This window comes from Rhinoderma darwinii, chromosome 1 (assembly GCF_050947455.1).
Source record: "Rhinoderma darwinii isolate aRhiDar2 chromosome 1, aRhiDar2.hap1, whole genome shotgun sequence".
Classification (NCBI taxonomy): domain Eukaryota; kingdom Metazoa; phylum Chordata; class Amphibia; order Anura; family Rhinodermatidae; genus Rhinoderma; species Rhinoderma darwinii.
In genome coordinates this window covers 98,454,517-98,472,042 of record NC_134687.1, presented here as the reverse complement: position 1 = coordinate 98,472,042, position 17,526 = coordinate 98,454,517, and the positions used below count along the sequence as shown (strand labels likewise).

Sequence of the window (17,526 nt, the reverse complement as noted above, 5' to 3'; positions counted from 1 at the left end):
ATGAAGTAAGGGGAATATCTTGAAACTGGATAATTTTTGTAACATAAGGTAAATGACAAAACAAACAAATTTTTAATGCTGAATTATATTTCAATAATATTTAATACTGGGTCAAGCCCTTTAAAGCGAACTGTGCCACTCGTTGTTTCAGATTTTAACAGCTGATGATGTTAGCTTTATGACCACAATTTCCACATGGCTAGTGTACATGGCCTTTTACTGGAAGCCAACATTTGGCATGAACAGTCAGTACTCAAGGTTTGTAGTCAGTGCCAGATACCGATATAAATAAAAAATATAGGTCTTCAAGTACAACTGTGCTTTAAGTTCAGCTAGTTTACTTAAATATATAAGAAAACGTTACCTCTTATTCTTTACTACTTGAATATCTACATTGATGGGAGAAAGTGAGTTTTGTCCTTCTCGGAATAAAGCTGAAAGTACCACTGCCATGAGGCAATGGCACTTTAGAAGAAGGCATAATTTCCATGCTTAAAGAGGCTCTGTCACCACATTATAAGTGTCCTATCTCCTACATAAGGACATGGGCGCAATAATGTAGGTGACAGTAATGCTTTTTATTTAGAAAAACAATCAATTTTTACCACTTTATGAGCGATTTTTAGCTTTATGCTAATTCGTTTCTTAATGCCCAAGTGGTCGTGTTTTTACTTTAGACCAAGTGGGCGTTGTACAGAGGAGTGTATGACGCTGACCAATCAGCGTTATACACTTCACTCCATTCATTTACACTGCACTAGCGATATAGATATATCATTATCTTCAGCTACATACACACACACACACAAACACACGCACACACACATACACACACACACACTAACATTACTGCAGCGTCCTGATAATGAATATACATTACCTCCAACCAGGATGTGATGTGTATTCAGAACACGTCTGAATAGTTTCTGTGAGATTTCTAGCAAGGCAAGCGTAATCTCATTTGAAATGACAGGTTACATCGCAATCTCGCAAGATTAAGTTTGCCTTGCTGGAAATCTCACAGGAAAGATTCAGACGTATCAGGATGCTGAATACACATGACGTCCTGGCTGGAGGTAATGTATATTCATTGTCAGGACACTGCAGTAATGTTAGTGTGTGTGTATGTAGCTGCACATAGCGATATAGCTATATCGCTAGTGCAGTGTAAATGAATGGAGAGAAGTGTATGACGCTGATTGGTCAGCGTCATACACTCCTCTGTACAACGCTCACTTGGTCTAAAGTAAAAACACGCCCACTTGGGCATGAAGAAACTAATTAGCATAAAGTAAAAATCGCTTATAAAGTGGTAAAAATAGATAGTTTTTCTAAATAAAAAGCACTGCTGTCACCTACATTACAGCGCCCATCTCCTTATGTAGGAGATAGGGCAATTATAATGTGGTGACAGAGCCTCTTTAAAGGTAGTTAAAATAGAGTCCTTTCAGCGGAATGATGTAGCGGCTTAAAGCACCCCAGTACTTCTTTTATAGGGGGTTGTTCTGCTCCATGCCAGCTATTTTAACTACCCTTAGGGCGTGCCCAGAAGTGGCGGATTTCTTCCGCCACTGTCCGCATCAATGCCGCACAGAATCTGCGTTGCAGATTCTGTTGCGGCTTTGCCTAAAATGGCCATTAAATTGATGCGGACTATCCGTTGCGTATTGAGGGGAAGAGGGCTTCCCTTCTCTCTATCAGTACAGGATAGGGAGAAGGGACAGCCCTTTCCCTAGTAAAAGTAAAAAGAAATTCATACTTACCCGGCCGTTGTCTTGGTGACGTGTCCCTCTTTCGCCATCCAGCCCGACCTCCCTGGATGACGCGGCAGTCCATGTGACCGCTGCAGCCTGTGATTGGCTGCAGCCGTCACTTGGACTGAAACATCATCCTGGGAGGCCGGACTGTAGGAAGAAGAAGGGAGTTCTCGGTAAGTAGGGACTTCTATTTTTTTACAGGTTGATGTATCTTGTGATCGGAAGTCACTGTCCAGGGTGCTGAAACAGTTACTGCCGATCGCTTAATTCTTTCAGCACCCTGGACAGTGACTATTTCCTGACGTCGCCTAGCAACGCTCACGTAATTACGGATGCACACACATAGTCACCCGTAATTACGGGAGCCCCATTGACTTCCTCAGTCTGGCTGTAGACCTAGAAATACATAGGTCCAGCCAGAATGAAGAAATGTTGTGTTAGTAAAACCAATACGCTCCGCAGCACACATAACATCTACATAACATCTGCGAACTTCATTGCGGAATTTTTACTCTCCATTAAAGTCAATGGAGAAATTCCGCAATGCGTCCGCAACAAGTCCGCTACACGTCCGCAACAACCATTGTATGCTGCGGACACCAAATTCCGCGCCGCAGCCTATGCTACGCAGCGGAATTGTCCGCAACGTGTAAATGAACCTAACTAAAAAGCTGTGGAAAGCAATGGAGAAACGTGTACGCTGTGGATTTCCGCTGCGGACTATCCGCAGCGGAATTCCAGAGCAATTCCGCTACGTGTGGTCATGCCCTTAGTCTCATGACAGTGGAACTTTAATTACTGTTTGATGAACAGCTATAAAACTTTTTGATACATTTTTGTGTTAACATTTTTCCCCATTTTTAAGATCTCTATTTACTGTGGTGAGTGAATTGGAGAATTCTGGTTTAAATCTACATTCTTGTTGCAAGGTACACGAACCTCTTTTATTTTATGTTCAAGAAGCATTTCTATTAATTGTTTCTACAACTTCTTCTTTGGAAAAGTGTGACCACAGCGAAAACACAAAAACGTGTATATATATATATATATATATATATATATATACACACACACATAAAAAAGGAACAACCGTTAAAAAATTGCAGCAAATCACATAGTGTGATCTTATGCATCATCCACAGAACAATGCGTGAGCCTGTGTGCAAATGAATGCACTTGAATACCATTTAATGCTCATGAGGAGCTTATGTGTAAGCTCAGTGCCACTTTAACTATAGGACAAACAGGGCTCCCTGGCAGTGGCATCACTTTCAGCTGTATCCTTGTCCTCAGGTACATTAGGTCATCATATACAGTCGAACGGTTCCCTGCTCTGCCACCCCCTGTAGAAGGCCACAGGCTAATCCTCCACGTCTGAACATGACCTTAGTGCTAGGGGCCTACTACTGTGTGGGGTACACAAGGGGGAACCATTAGTACATGGAGCACAAATGGAAGTAATGTACTGTTATTATGTGGGACAATATTACTGTTTGGGGTCCTATTACTGTTTGGGCTACTATCCTTCTGGTATTATTGTATTCAGGAGGACTATTGAGTCGTGGCTCGAAGATGTCATCATATCGGTAGGGGATTGGATAGAGAAAAGGGACAGTGAGCGACTCCAATGATGTGTGTCCAAACCTTCCCATTACTGTGTCTAAAAAATTCAACCACTAAATAATTATAATTGTTTTCGTGATATAGACAATAAGACAATTAACAAAGTTCAGGGGCCCACTCATAACACGGTAAGAATGATACGATATATTATCGCTTTAAACAGTTATTTTCGATTACTTTTTTTTTTTTTTTGTATAGAGCCGAGACAAATTCTGCTACTAAATATGCCGCCTGTTGCTTATGCTGCACATGTAACAGTCTTTTAAATGTTAGTTCTTCTCACGTTTAATTTGCATGAATTTATTCAACAGCGCAAAGGTGTTTACACAGAACAAATTCGATTTCCATAGCAGAGTGGAGGGGAGTTTGGAATTCATGCTACTCGAATGCGGAGTAGGTTTTTTTGATTGTTGGCACAAAGACATTTCTGACATTTCTGAAAGCAGCTGTGTCCGATGTGAGAAGCCTGTTAGGAGCTTTTAAATTTGACACGGATCATAAGCAGCGAAGATTAAAACCACACATGCCAGGAAAATTTCTTACACTGAAAAAGACTTACCAAGGATGAAACATTGACACCATTTTGGAAACAAAGGGGATCTCTTTACTTAGGTTGTTCAAAATATTTCTCCAAAATATGTCACTCATATATTTGTTTCTGTAGGAAACGTGAATCATTTACAGCCCAAAATATATGTAGAGCTTGTATTCCATAGTTTGGCAGAACATGCAATCACTGGTTTTAGGCAATGTTGTACATTCTACATTTCCCAGTACAGCATTTGTGAATTGTATGTGCAAGAACAGTTATGTTAACCTGTCATTATATGTGAATAATGTAGCATTGATTTATTTGAGCTGCTTGGGGTACTTGTAAAATGCTTCTAACTTCGCTCAGAAATCTTTAAAAATATATAAGGTGTATGTTATAGAGAGAAACAAACTTTTTTCCTGAATCTGTACAAAGATAAAACTGTAACACAAATAATCTTCATAACAAAAATAACATAGAATACCAAAGATATGAAGGGCCTCCATCGCTTTTTAAAGCATAGATTTAGTCAGCGATGAAGTAACTGGATCTTTCCTTTGTAATCCAAGCGGTTTATGATTTTTCCTGTCTTTAGTTTTTGAAACGGGACGTAGCTATCTTGCAGCTACCAGTGTCAGCCATATTAGCGCTCAATGGCTTTTTTTTCTGTTACCTGGTCACCCAGAGGATCCCATCTCTCTCAGGTCTCCATAGAAGTGAGAAAACTCTCCTCTCATCCATCTTAAGGGTATGTTCACACGGCCTATTTACGGACGTAATTCGGGCGTTTTTGCCCCGAATTACGTCTGAAAATAGCGCCTCAATAGCGCTGACAAACATCTGCCCATTGAAAGCAATGGGCAGACGTTTGTCTGTTCACACGAGGCGTATATTTACGCGCCGTTGTCAAATGACGGCGCGTAAATAGACGCCCGCGTAGAAGAAGTGACCTGTCACTTCTTTGGCCGTAATTGGAGCCGCTATTCATTGACTCCAATGAATAGCAGCGCTAATTACGGCCGTAATTGACGCGGCGTTCAAGCGCCTGCACATGCCGGTACGGCTGAAATTACGGGGATGTTTTCAGGCTGAAACATCCCCGTAATTTCAGCCGTTACGGACCCCCGCCGTGTGAACATACCCTTACTGTGTAGAGACACGTCCTATTGAATCTATGTCTGTAGAGTATTAAACATGATCTAATATTAGAGACAATGTGTGCGGTATTTATCCTTTTGGGATGCGAAAAACCGATTAGAGCCTTAATAGAATTTGATTGAATGGGATATTTCCCAACACTTGAATCCCGATTGGTGGGGTATTTTTAAAGGGATTTTACAATTCTTAAATATTGTCTCTAAATACTATATGATTTAAATGATTCAATTATGAAAAAAGTTAAATTAATGTGCTAAAAATTTTCTTACCAAAGTTACTTATTTTTATTAGATTTTTTTCGTCTTTTTGGTGTATTTGTCTTTTTTCTTACACGAGGGAAGTATTACAATTTAAATAATAATTTGACATATTTTCCTATGTTGGCCACCAGAGGGAGCACTTCTCAGAATTACAGCAAGGTGAATCAGGCAAAGCAACCTGACTCACAGCTGCAGTAAATGTGGGAGGAACATTCACCCCCCTCCCTATTTTTGGCTACAAGCCAGGAAGAGGTGTCTTCAAATTGCCAAGCATTGACTCAGTTTTTGAAGTGATTGAACAATGGTAGCTGGCAGCAGCTACAGGAAACACCAAAAGGCCGGGTTCCCACGCAACGGAATTCTGTGCAGAAATTCTGCAGCATTTACATTTGAGTTGCTACTTAGCAGTAGCAAGTGGCTGAGATCAAAAAAATCTCATGCCCATGCTGCGGGAAAAAATCGCAGCGTAAACGCTAATAAATGAAACTGCAGTGCGGAATTTAAATCCGCAGCATGTAAATTTATGCTGCATTTTCGTTGCTTTTTTTGTTGCGGGTTTTCCCCATTGAATTCAATGAAAATGCAAAGAAAGCCATGTGTTACGACTTTTGCTGCCGAATCGCAGCAAATCCGCCACATAAATCGCTACTCATGAACAAAAACATACTTACTTAGAACTCTTTACTTCTTCCTGCAGTACGGCCTCCTGGGATGATCCCATGTGACCGCTGCAGCCAATCACAGGCTGCAGCGTCACATGGCCTGCAATGTCATCTTGGGAGGCCGGACTACGTGCAGAGAAGAGGTTAGGTATGAACTTTTTTTTTCCACAGTGCTGCACATTTTACGCGCCGAAAAATTCATCAAAAAATGCTTGATTAAGCTTCCCATTTTCATCAATGGGAAAGCGCTCTATTAGTACATACAACAAGCTTTTTTACTTGAGCATTTAAAAAAAAGGTTTTGCGGAAAAAAATAAATGTCAATTCTTTGGCACGTAAAATGTGCCAAATGTTCCCATAGTCAATGGGAGTCCTAATTAGGTGCCCACAAAAATGCGCAAAAAGCAAATCTAAAGTGCGTCAAAAAACGCGCAAAAAAGCTAAAAAAAAAAAACCTGTTTGATTACGTTTCCCATTTACATTAATGGGAAAGCGAGCTGTTAGTACAAAAGAGGCGTCGGGGAAAGCGAGCTGTTAGTACAAAAGAGGCGTCGGGTCAATCCGCTGGTGCATAAAAGGCATCAAAAGTTCCCATAGTCAGTGGGTGTTCTAATTATGCGCCAACAAACTTCCAAAAAGCACACACAAAACGCGTAAAAAAAATGCAAAAAACACGTAAAAAAACGCCTGTATTTTAAAAAGCGGTTCACAAGAAACTAAGGTTGTGTGGTGAGTTTTAATTTCAATTAAAAAATATTTTCTTAGGGTGTATTCACACAGTCACATTCACCGCACGGCCGAAAACCACATTGAAAGATCGCAGTAAAATTGCATGCATTTTTCAATGTGGTTTTCGGCCACATGGGAAAAAAACGCAGCAAAAACACACTGTGTGAATACACCCTTGGGCCTTGTTCACACGGACTTACTAATGTTTTGACTGACCACAGTTCATCTGTTCATTTTCTGCTTTTGCTACGTCCCGTACTCTGGACATATGATATTCAGACCTTTACCACACCCAGAAGTACAAGACATCACAGAACATGTGACATTTATCTTATCTCACTCCCCCTTCTCTGTGCGGAACACATCACATCCAGAGGAGGATTATCTTCATGAACTCCTCCCTTGCTCCTTGATGTCTCTTGTATTGAGAGCAGGGCTATAGACAGCAGAGCGTGTGACCTTTCAGTAAGGACTGGTAGTAATAATGGCCATAAATACTGCAATCAAAATGAGGGCCATAAACCTATATAATAGCATGGAAATCCATATATATACACCTACACTATACCAATATACCATATTCATACCTCCCAACTTTTGAATTCGGAAAAGAGGGCCATTTTAAGCCACGCCCCTAACTACGCCCAATATCCAGCATTAACACATCAAATCACGGACAGATCCTTCTGCAAATAACACGTGCACATTCTCACTGCGGATCTCTAGACTGTCTAGATATCACAGATATTATGGATCAGGTTATATCGTCTTTATGTTACTTTTCCTATCTTGGGTATAACATTTGCTCCTGACGGCGGCAGCAGCTGCAGGACAAACCAAAAGACTGAGAACAATGAAAGTCAAGAGCGAGACCCTGTGGTGGATGACTTTACAATTGACAGGTAGCAGAGTTACATGATGGGGATTTTTTTTCCAGTTGTGTAACTCTGCTACCGGTCAATGGAAAAATCATCCACCAGAGCCCCCCTGTAGATCGCTCCACACACAGCCCCCCCTGTAGATCGCTCCACACACAGCCCCCTTGTAGATTGCTCCACACACAGCCCCCTGTAGATAGTTCCACACACAGCATCCGTGTAGATAGCGCCAGATACATCCCCCTGTAGATAGAGCCAGATACAGCCCCCCTGTAGATAGCGCCAGATACAGCCCCCCTGTAGATAGCTCCAGATACAGCTCCCCTCTAGATAGCTCCAGATACAGCCCCCCTGTAGATAGCTCTAGACACAGCCCCCTTGTACATAGCGCCAGATACAGCCCCCTGTAGATAGCTCCACACACAGACCCCCTGTAGATAGCTCCAGATACAGCCCCCTGTAGATAGCTCCAGACACAGCCCCCCCTGTACATAGCGCCAGATACAGCCCCCTGTAGATAGTGCCAGATACAGTCCCCCTGCAGATAGCGCCAGATACAGCCCCCCTGTATATAGCTCCAGATACAGCCCCCCTGTAGATAGCACCAGACACAGCCACCTGTAGATAGCGCCAGATACAGTCCCCCTGTAGATAGCGCCAGATACAGCCCCCTGTAGATAGCGCCAGATACAGTGCCCCTGTAGATAGCTCCAGACACAGCCCCCCTGTACATAGCACCAGATACAGGCCCCCTGTAGGTAGCACAACACACAGCCCCTTATACTTTGTGCGGAGAGCGGTAGAGGTAGCCGGCCCTACTGCTGCCACTCTCCGCTCTGCTTTCACTCACCATCAGAAGAAGTCAGGAGTCTTGCGGCAGTGTTCTTACAGGTGTCGATGCCGGCCCGGAAGTGGACCAGTCCAGTCACCTGACCGGTTAGGTCAGATGACAGGTCAGGTGAAAGGTCAGGTGACTGGACTGGTCCACTCCCGGGCCAGCATCGATCCCAGTGGGAACACCGCCGCAAGACTCCTGCCTTCTTCTGATCGCTGCTGCAGTCAGCAGCGATAAGCTGTTTTGATGCAGCACCCAGCGGCACATTTTGAAGACCGGCCGGGATGGCGGGACAGCGGTGAGAAACCGGGCCGGTTGGGAGGTATGCATATTTACCATGGCAGCGCATGGGAGGATTGATTTGTTTGCAAATTCCTGAGGTGAAGGAGAGAAACCAGAACGCAAGGGATCGGAAAATTAGGTGTTTTCTGATGGATGGAGTTTATGCAGAAGCAATAGTAGAAGGGGAAGTTAGGCACAGTAAAATGGGGCACGGAAAACTGCGGAACAGGAGGAGTGTGAGCGGCAGCAGGGTCTGTGAAGGGAAAGGGAATTATAGTTTATTAGGATGATCCTGTTCACAGCATTCCCTGACAGAATGTTAACAACATCCCATAGAACTGGCCAAAAGAAGAAAAATAAAAAAAACTTCTTCTGACCCATGGTGCCAGCATTGTAATACTGTGGTACTTTTTTAAATTTTTAATTAGCTGGAAAAATTCCTATAAACCTGCCTCCAATCCACCCAGAAATGCCTGCTAAACATTCAAAACAGCCATTTTGAGCACATTTGCATTAGCCCGTCCCCTCTAGGGCCTATCGCAGGACAATCCCACAACAGGACAGTTGGGAGGTATGGTGTAGTTCAATGGTTACATGAGTGTGGACAGAAGTAAGGTGTCTCCCCTTCTGTAATCTGCTGTCCACCCTGCTTATACAAGTCTATAGAGGGGGAGCAGGAGAAGGGGGCAGGGTGAGAAAGAAAAGGCACGCTACCCATACAAATCTATGGAGTGAGGCGCAGGAGAAGAGTGAGAAAGACACATAGACAGGGGTGCTGCAGCTTCCTGGTAAGTGTTGCTGTCTCACCCCAGTGCTGGATTCTCAGCTACACTGTTAATTTCTGCTTGATAATCTCCTGCATGAGCTGCAGTATATATATATATATATATCTATCCATATACACATATATACACACACACACACACACACACACACACACACACACATACATATATTTGTTCTCTTCCATGTTTTCTGAGTAAAGAAGACATGATAGCCTTTAAGCTCAGCGCACTAGCTCAGAGACAACTGAGAATTAGAGATAGAGCCTGCTAAAAAAAATGCAGAGCACAAGTCATATAATGGCCAAAAATAGTGTTATTCCTGTGTACACACATATGACGGTTTATTCTAAAAAGTCATCTGAAAAATTATGTACGCTTTAAGCGCTAGCTGAGGTTTGGAAAGACAAAGTAGCAGCACTAGTTGTGGTCATTTATAAATGAGCCTAGAACTATAAATGTAATATTTTAATGCGTTGCTGCATTTCAGACCTTTGTCACTTTAAAAAAAGGTAATAAAAACATAGAAAAAAAATTGAGGTGCAGCAACTGTCAAAAGCGAGGCCTTAAATATGTGACAACCATGAAAAACCTGCACTAAGGGAAAGCGAAGTCCTACCATTTATGGCTGAGCCATATTTTTTTCCATTTTTCACTGACTAAAGTCTCATGCACAGAGCCATATTACATTTCCGTAAAAGCTATGAGTTGGACAGAGCAACAACACTGCACCTATAGAAGCCTATGAGGCCCTATATTCAAATGCTTAAGATTTCAAACAAAATCGTGGCATGCTCCATTAAATGCAGTAATACCGAGGTATTCTCCCTTGAAAGCATTGCTCTGTAATACATTGCCATACAGAAGCGACTATGGCTCTGCAGTATGGTGCCATCAGGATTCCGTATTCTGCCGCTCAGGATCTAAAATGTGCATGAGGCCTTAAGAAGCTTAATTATAATAAATATTTTAATATGTTATTGGGACCTGTAGCCCTCATCAAATCATATGTCCCTTTGGGTTTGAGCACACAGATCTGGATTTCATAGGTGGACTGATCGGTTGTCCCATTGAAATCGGTGCTAAATAATTTTATGCAATTTAATGCGCTTCACAATAATGACTTAATAGGCACTGTATACAGTTTTGTTTTTTTTTACAATTTTTTTGCCTTTTTGTGGTTGCTTAACAAGACAGTCAAACTGAACAGAGTTTTAGAGACATGCATCTTAGTAGATATCAAGATTATATATATTTTTTCAAACCACACATAGAAAAGTGATGTCACTGAACCCAGATGTAAAGTTCCAGAATGATAATTTAGTGTATCCACAACAGATAGGAGGATGACCGGCATAAAAGGAGTTCTTTCTTGACACTCCAGTGTATGGAATATATTTGTGGTATAAATATTCAGTACACAAAGTAAAAACCCTGTGATATTGTGATATGTTATTTTTAGACCTGGCGTCTCAGGTTACAATGTCCGCTACTATCTGGGAACGTTTCTTATGAGTTTTCTAAATCGAGCAGGAGCCACGCAGTAGAAACAATTGAAACATAATAGAAGAGAGTCAGTAAGTTTTTACAAGCTACTCCTCCTCCTGTGAGTTTATATCAATGCGCCTGCCATTAATAAACAAGTTCATTATGGTGAGTAATTCTTAGGACATGGCTATGATTAGACAGCTGACCTTTCTGAATGCAAAGTGGTTACTGTTTGTCTTAAAGAACCGCCATCTTTTTATAACCGTAACATTTTAAATACAAATAACAGACACCAAGGAATCTATCAAATGTATCTAGATGAAAACGGAATCCTAATAGAAAAAATGTAATGTAAGACATGTAGCCACAGCTTTGGTAGTTATAAATAAAGTTAAAGGAGTTTTCCCGTGAAGGACATTTATGACAAATCCACAGGATATGTCATAAATGTCAGATAGATGCGGGTACCACCACTGAAATCCGCACTCATCTCTAGAACGGGGCCCCCTATACCCTGTTCTACCTTTTTCTGCTCCCGCTGCCTCCCGGTCACATCCTGACTATATGGTCGGCAGTTACAAAAACAGCGTAGCTCGCTGAGATAGTAGTGAATGGCAGTTATGGAAGCAGCGTAGCATGCGAGCTACGCTGTTTTCTTTTTCATGGTCGGACATCACACGATTCAGCAGTGAGACAGAGAGGTAGAACAGGGTTTAGGGGGCCCCGTTCTAGAGATACGTAAGGGTCCCAAAGGTGGGACCCGCATCTATCTGACACTTATGACATATCCTGTGGATATGGCATAAATGTCCCTGATGGCCCCTTTAAATTGACCTAAAAAATAAATGTTTATATATACTGTATATAAAAGTTGGAGAAGCACTGTGGCAGCTAAAACCAATAGGGCAGGTGCTAAGCTTGAAAAAAAAGGAGTGACCTCTTCTTAGAAGATATAATATTAAAAAATGAGCAAGGAAGCAGCACTCAAAAATAAAGTGAATTTATTCACCAGATATCCACTGCAACGTTTCACCTTCTCAATGAAGGATTTTTCAAGGCTTAAAAATGCTTTCATTGAGAAGGTGAAACGTTGCAGCGGATGTCTGGTGAATAAATTCACTTTAATTTTTGAGTGCTGCTTCCTTGCTCATTTCTAGCTATAATATCTCCTTCATAGCTTATTGTATAGATCTGTAGATGTTGGCGGGAGTCCTATTAAAAATAGTGCTAGAAAAGATTGCTTGTTCTTCCAAACAGTTTGGCTGTTTTGCCAGGCTGGGACTAAACAGGAATAAATGATAAAAAATGTAAACTATCAATGGAGGAGGAGAAAAGTTAACCACTTGTTCCTAAAAGAAATTGTAGCCAGACTGCAACAAACAGGTGTAGTAGTGCTGAGTTTCCCAGTTGCAGTGGAGCTCAGTTCATAACTAGATAAATAGTGAACATGGTGATCATTAGTGAACAAGGTCAGATATCAGGGTCATTTATCATCTCAGTTTAAAATATGTATAAGGCGACAATCACACACAGAGTTTTGATGCAGTTTTTGTTGCATTTTTTTTGCCCAGTGTTTTTTTTAGCTAAAGCCAAAAGTGGATCCAAAAGGAATGAAAATGAGAAAGAAAAGACTGATGCATTTCCTTTCTTTTGTGCTTGCCTGGAAAAAACGGAGCCAAAAAGTGCTTCAAAAACTGCACACATATTCAGTTGGTAATGCATTTTTTTGAGCTAAAGCCAGGAGTGGATTCAAAAAGAATGGAAAATATAATACTTTTCCTCCTCATCAGATCCACTCCTGGCTTGAGCACAAAAATCTGCTTTAAAAACTGCACCTCAAATAGCACCAAAAACGGAATGTGTGATTCCAGCGTAAGGCCCTTTTCACGTCCCATCTGATAAAGTATATGCTTGTTTATCTTGGAAAAGTTGCCAATCGTATGTCAGAAATGTGTCTAAAAAATGCATGCGTTTCAAAGATATGCAAACATATGAGCTATCTTGCATACGTATGGCAACCAAAAAAATAATGTTCCATCAGAAATGGACGTGTTTTGTGTAAAAAAAACCTCATATGCTAATCAATGTTTGTATACATCACCCCGTTGACAACTGTAAAAAAAAAACGACTGTTTTTTAAAATGCTAGTAAACACTTCACCCTAAGGGGGGATTCACACGAGCGTGTATTCGGTCCGTGCGGGCCGCGTGGTTTTCACGTGGCACGCATGGACCAATACAAGTCTATGGGGCAGTACAGACAGTCCGTGCTTTTTGCGCAGCGTTTGTCTGCTGCGCAAAAAGCGCGACAGGTTCAATAACTCTGCGTATTTCGCGCATCACGCACCCATTGAAGTCAATGGGTGCGTGAAAACCACGCAGGTTGCACGGAAGCACTTCCGTGCGAACCGACTGAAACAGCGCACCAGCTGTCAAAAGGATCAATGTAAACAGAAAAGCACCACGTGCTTTTCTGTTTCCGAACATCCAAACGGAGTGTCTTTGCGAAGAGCGAAGCCGGACAAGCGAACCGAAATTCACCGGGTTCGGCCGAACTCGTTTTGGCCGAACCCGGCAAAAAAATTATTGGTACGCGACGTCAGGAGATAGTCACTGTCCATGGTGCTGAAAGAGTTAAACTGTTTCAGCACCATGGACAGTGACTTCCGATCCCAATATACATGAACCTGTAGAAAAAAAAACGAAGTTCTGACTTACCGATAACTCCCGGCGTCTTCCTCCAGTCTGACCTCCCGGGATGACAATTCAGGCCAAGTGACAGCTCCAGCCAATCACAGGCCAAGCACAGGCTGCAGCGGTCACATGGACTGGCGCGTCATCCAGGGAGGTGGGGCCCGATGTCGAGAGGCGCGTCACCAAGGACGCGTCACCAAGGCAACGGCCGGGAAGTTCTCGGTAAGTACGAACTTTTTCTTTTTTTTCAACAGGTTTTTCGATAGGATGTGTTCGGCATTCACTGTCGAGGGTGCTGAAAGAGTTAGCTCTTTCAGCACCTTGGACAGTGACGGCCGTCGACTAGCCTCATCTCTATGATGGCGGCTGCGCGAAAATCACGCAGCCGCGCATCAGACACGGATGACACACGCAGCTGTCAAATGTTTTTTGTGCGCGCAAAACGCAGCGTTGTTTGCGCGCACAAAAACGCAACGTTCGTCTGTATCTCCCCTAAGGGTATGTGCACACGATAGCAGGCTTTTACGTCTGAAAAGACAGACTGTTTTCAGGAGAAAACAGCTGCCTCGTTTCAGACGTAATTGCTCCTCCTCGCATTTTGCGAGGCTTCTCTGACAGCCGTAAATTTTGAGCTGCTCTTCATTGAGTTCAATGAAGAACGGCTCAAATTACGTCTGAAAGAAGTGTCCTGCACTTCTTTTGCCGAGGCTGTAATTTTACGCGTCGTCGTTTGACAGCTGTCAAACGACGACGCGTAAATGACAGGTTGTCTGCACAGTACGTCGGCAAACCCATTCAAATGAATGGGCAGATGTTTGCCGACGTATTGTAGCCCTATTTTCAGACGTAAAACGAGGCATAATACGCCTCGTTTACGTCTGAAAATAGTTCGTGTGAACCCAGCCTAAACTAACAAAACATATTCTCTATGAATCCCTTGTAAAACCACATCTCTAACACCGCATTCAGTGTGGGCTCCACATTGAGAAAAGGATATACTGTAGATGAGCCTGAAGGCGGGCGACTACATTGATAAATGGGATGGGTGGTCATTCTTACAATGATGCTAGAAAATTGGGCTTGTTCAGCTTGGAAAAAAGACACCTTACACCTGTTGCACGCGACCGAGTTCGGGCCGTTAAAAAGTGTCAACCGCATTTCTTTGCCCAACCGCGGTACAGGTGAACGGGACTCCTGGCATCATAGACATTTTATGATGATAGGAGTCCCTGCCTCCCCACGGAACTGCTGTTTTGTACTGTATCATTTTGTTCAGTACACAGCAGTTCCGTAGGGAGGCAGGGACTCCTATCATCATAAAATGTCTACCATGCCAGGAGTCCTGTTCACCTGTACCGCGGTCGGGCCGGGAAATGCGGCTGACATTCGGACCGTTTTCCACGGCCTGCACTCGGTCGTGTGCAAGAGGTGTTACATGATATTCTTGTCCATCTAAAATTGTTCTATTAATATATGTTAACAACTACACCAGACAAGCATTCTTCATAATTTTATATCAGAAAACTGGTTAATATGTCTTCAAAAATAATCATCTCAGAATTGAGAATATCCTAGTTTAATATAGTGTTTTTTGGGAGTTGTCCACACACTGTCACAATAAGACCACATACAAAATCTGAATGCAATAATAAAAAGTAATAAAGCTAGGCATTAGCCAACAATTAAATTATTTTAAAAATAGTCAATTCTGATCAGATGATATTTTACACATAATAGCAAAATTACCCCAAAAGTGTCAATAATAATATTTAATACATTTCAGATGATCAAACAATAAAAATAAAATAATAATTCTGAAGTAAACCCAACATTCTTAATGTATTTGTTGCCCTGCTGAAATTCATTTTAGGCACCAGCCAAAGTAAAACACATGGTGAAAATCACAAGTTTAAAAACAAAAATAAATTGAAATCGAGTGCTTCATGGTAATTGTATACGACAAGCGAAACCCTAAGATTCCTAAAACATGAATATATTATTCTGAAACATTGCACTGGATAGAGAAGAATGAGCCCAGATGTGTTATTCTGTTTGCATTATCACTTCATAATAGAAAAATGCAATGCTACATATGTGGTGACACGAACACTGATAAAATACATTATTTAAGCACATTGTCTGGGATTGTTTCAGCATGCTGAATAAGACAGCTTGGAATTTATTTGTCTGAAAATAATTTTAGTCTGGAAAACAATCGTTTTAAAAGATTAACCCAAAGTAGCAGCTCAGAATTCAATAGACATGTCAGCATATAATGTAAAAATGGTGTCTCAATGTGGTCAACAGTGCAATAACACAAGCAGTGATGCAGCTATAGGGGTTGCAGAGGTAGAAATTTTTGATACTGACCCATACACAGACTGAAACTAAAAGTCGGCAGAACAGAGTTGAGCTTTGATGATATATCATGGCAACTGCACAATGATACATACAGCCAGGAGAGGACAACAGAGGCTCCTGTGCAATAACAATATATGGGCCATTTGTTTTCCAAATAGGGTGCAAGCCATAGACCATCTAATTTATGGCTCTCCAAAAAATACCTCACCAGTGTGCCAATGATTGAGAAAAAGAAATGGGAATGAGTATAGCCCTTTATATATGATTTAGTAGACCGTCGGGACAACTATTACATATTTTAAAGTAGATTGGTTGCCTTTGCCCAGTACTACGTGCATCTATCTTACTATACAAATGTAATATTATTATTTTTTACATTGTATATAGATGCCATACAATGTGATCTATGATGCATGTGAAGTCAGGTGAATGGCAAAGGTATAACTTTTGCACCAAGTATACAGTTTAAAATAGGCAGTTAAGGGTCTTTTACATGGGGCGATGATTGCCCTAACTATCTTTCGCACGAATGTTCATTCCCGATCATTTCCCAGTGTAGTCCTGCACATTAATCAAACGACAAATGATAAAATGCTTGAACACATATTTTAGGTGGGCATAAAAATTATCATTTATCGGCTGCACATCCCCTCATGTAAATAGGCGATGTGCTACTGAAAATAATGTAAAATGTATAAGAGGAGGAGGAACAATTGATCACTTGCATTAACCCCCTCATGATATGATCAGTGGGGGTCCGACACCGAGACCCTGCACCGATCAGCTGCTCTTGCTGCCTCCGGGCGATGGAAGCTATACAGTGGTCGGTGCCGGAAGCAGAAGGCTGCGGTCACAGCGGCTATGCTGTGTTACTGCAGCTCTGCTCCTATTCACTAGACAGTATTGCAGCACAGCAGCTATACAGTGGTCGGAGCCTTCTGCTTCTGGCACGGAACACAAGGTTTGCACACCTGGATTTGTGGATTTTTTTGCCATTATTCTCTGCAGAACCTCTCAAGCTTTGTCAGGTTGGATGGGGACCGTCAGTGGACAGCCATTTTCAGATCTCACAAGAGATTTTCGATTGGGTTAAAGTAGGAGCTCTGGCTCGGCCACTCAAGGACATTCACAGAGTTGCCTCTAAGCCACTCCTGTGTTGTCTTGGCTGTGTGCTTAGGGTTGTTGTCTTGTTGGAAGATGAACCTTTGGCCCAGTCTGAGGCCCATAGACTCTGGATCAGGTTTTCATTTAGAAAATCTCTGTACTTTGCTCCATTCATCTTTCCCTCAACTCTGACCAGTCTCCGTGTTCCAGCCACTGAAAAACACCCAACAGCATGATGCTGCCACCACCATGCTTCACTGTAGGGATGGTATTGTGCAGGTCATGAGCTGTGCCTGGCTTCCTCCAGACATGACGCCTAGAATTGAGGCTAAAAAGTTAAATCTTAGTTTGATCAGGCCACAGAATCTTGTTTCTCACAGTC

The 17,526-nt window shown here is 42.1% G+C and overlaps 1 protein-coding gene across 1 annotated transcript in view; it reads right to left on the bottom strand.

Moving 5' to 3' along the window:
* The window catches only part of VEGFC (vascular endothelial growth factor C), a 184,251-nt gene that overhangs the window by 36,461 nt on the left and 130,264 nt on the right, over positions 1 to 17,526 (bottom strand). The gene's annotated exons all lie outside the window — the stretch shown is intronic.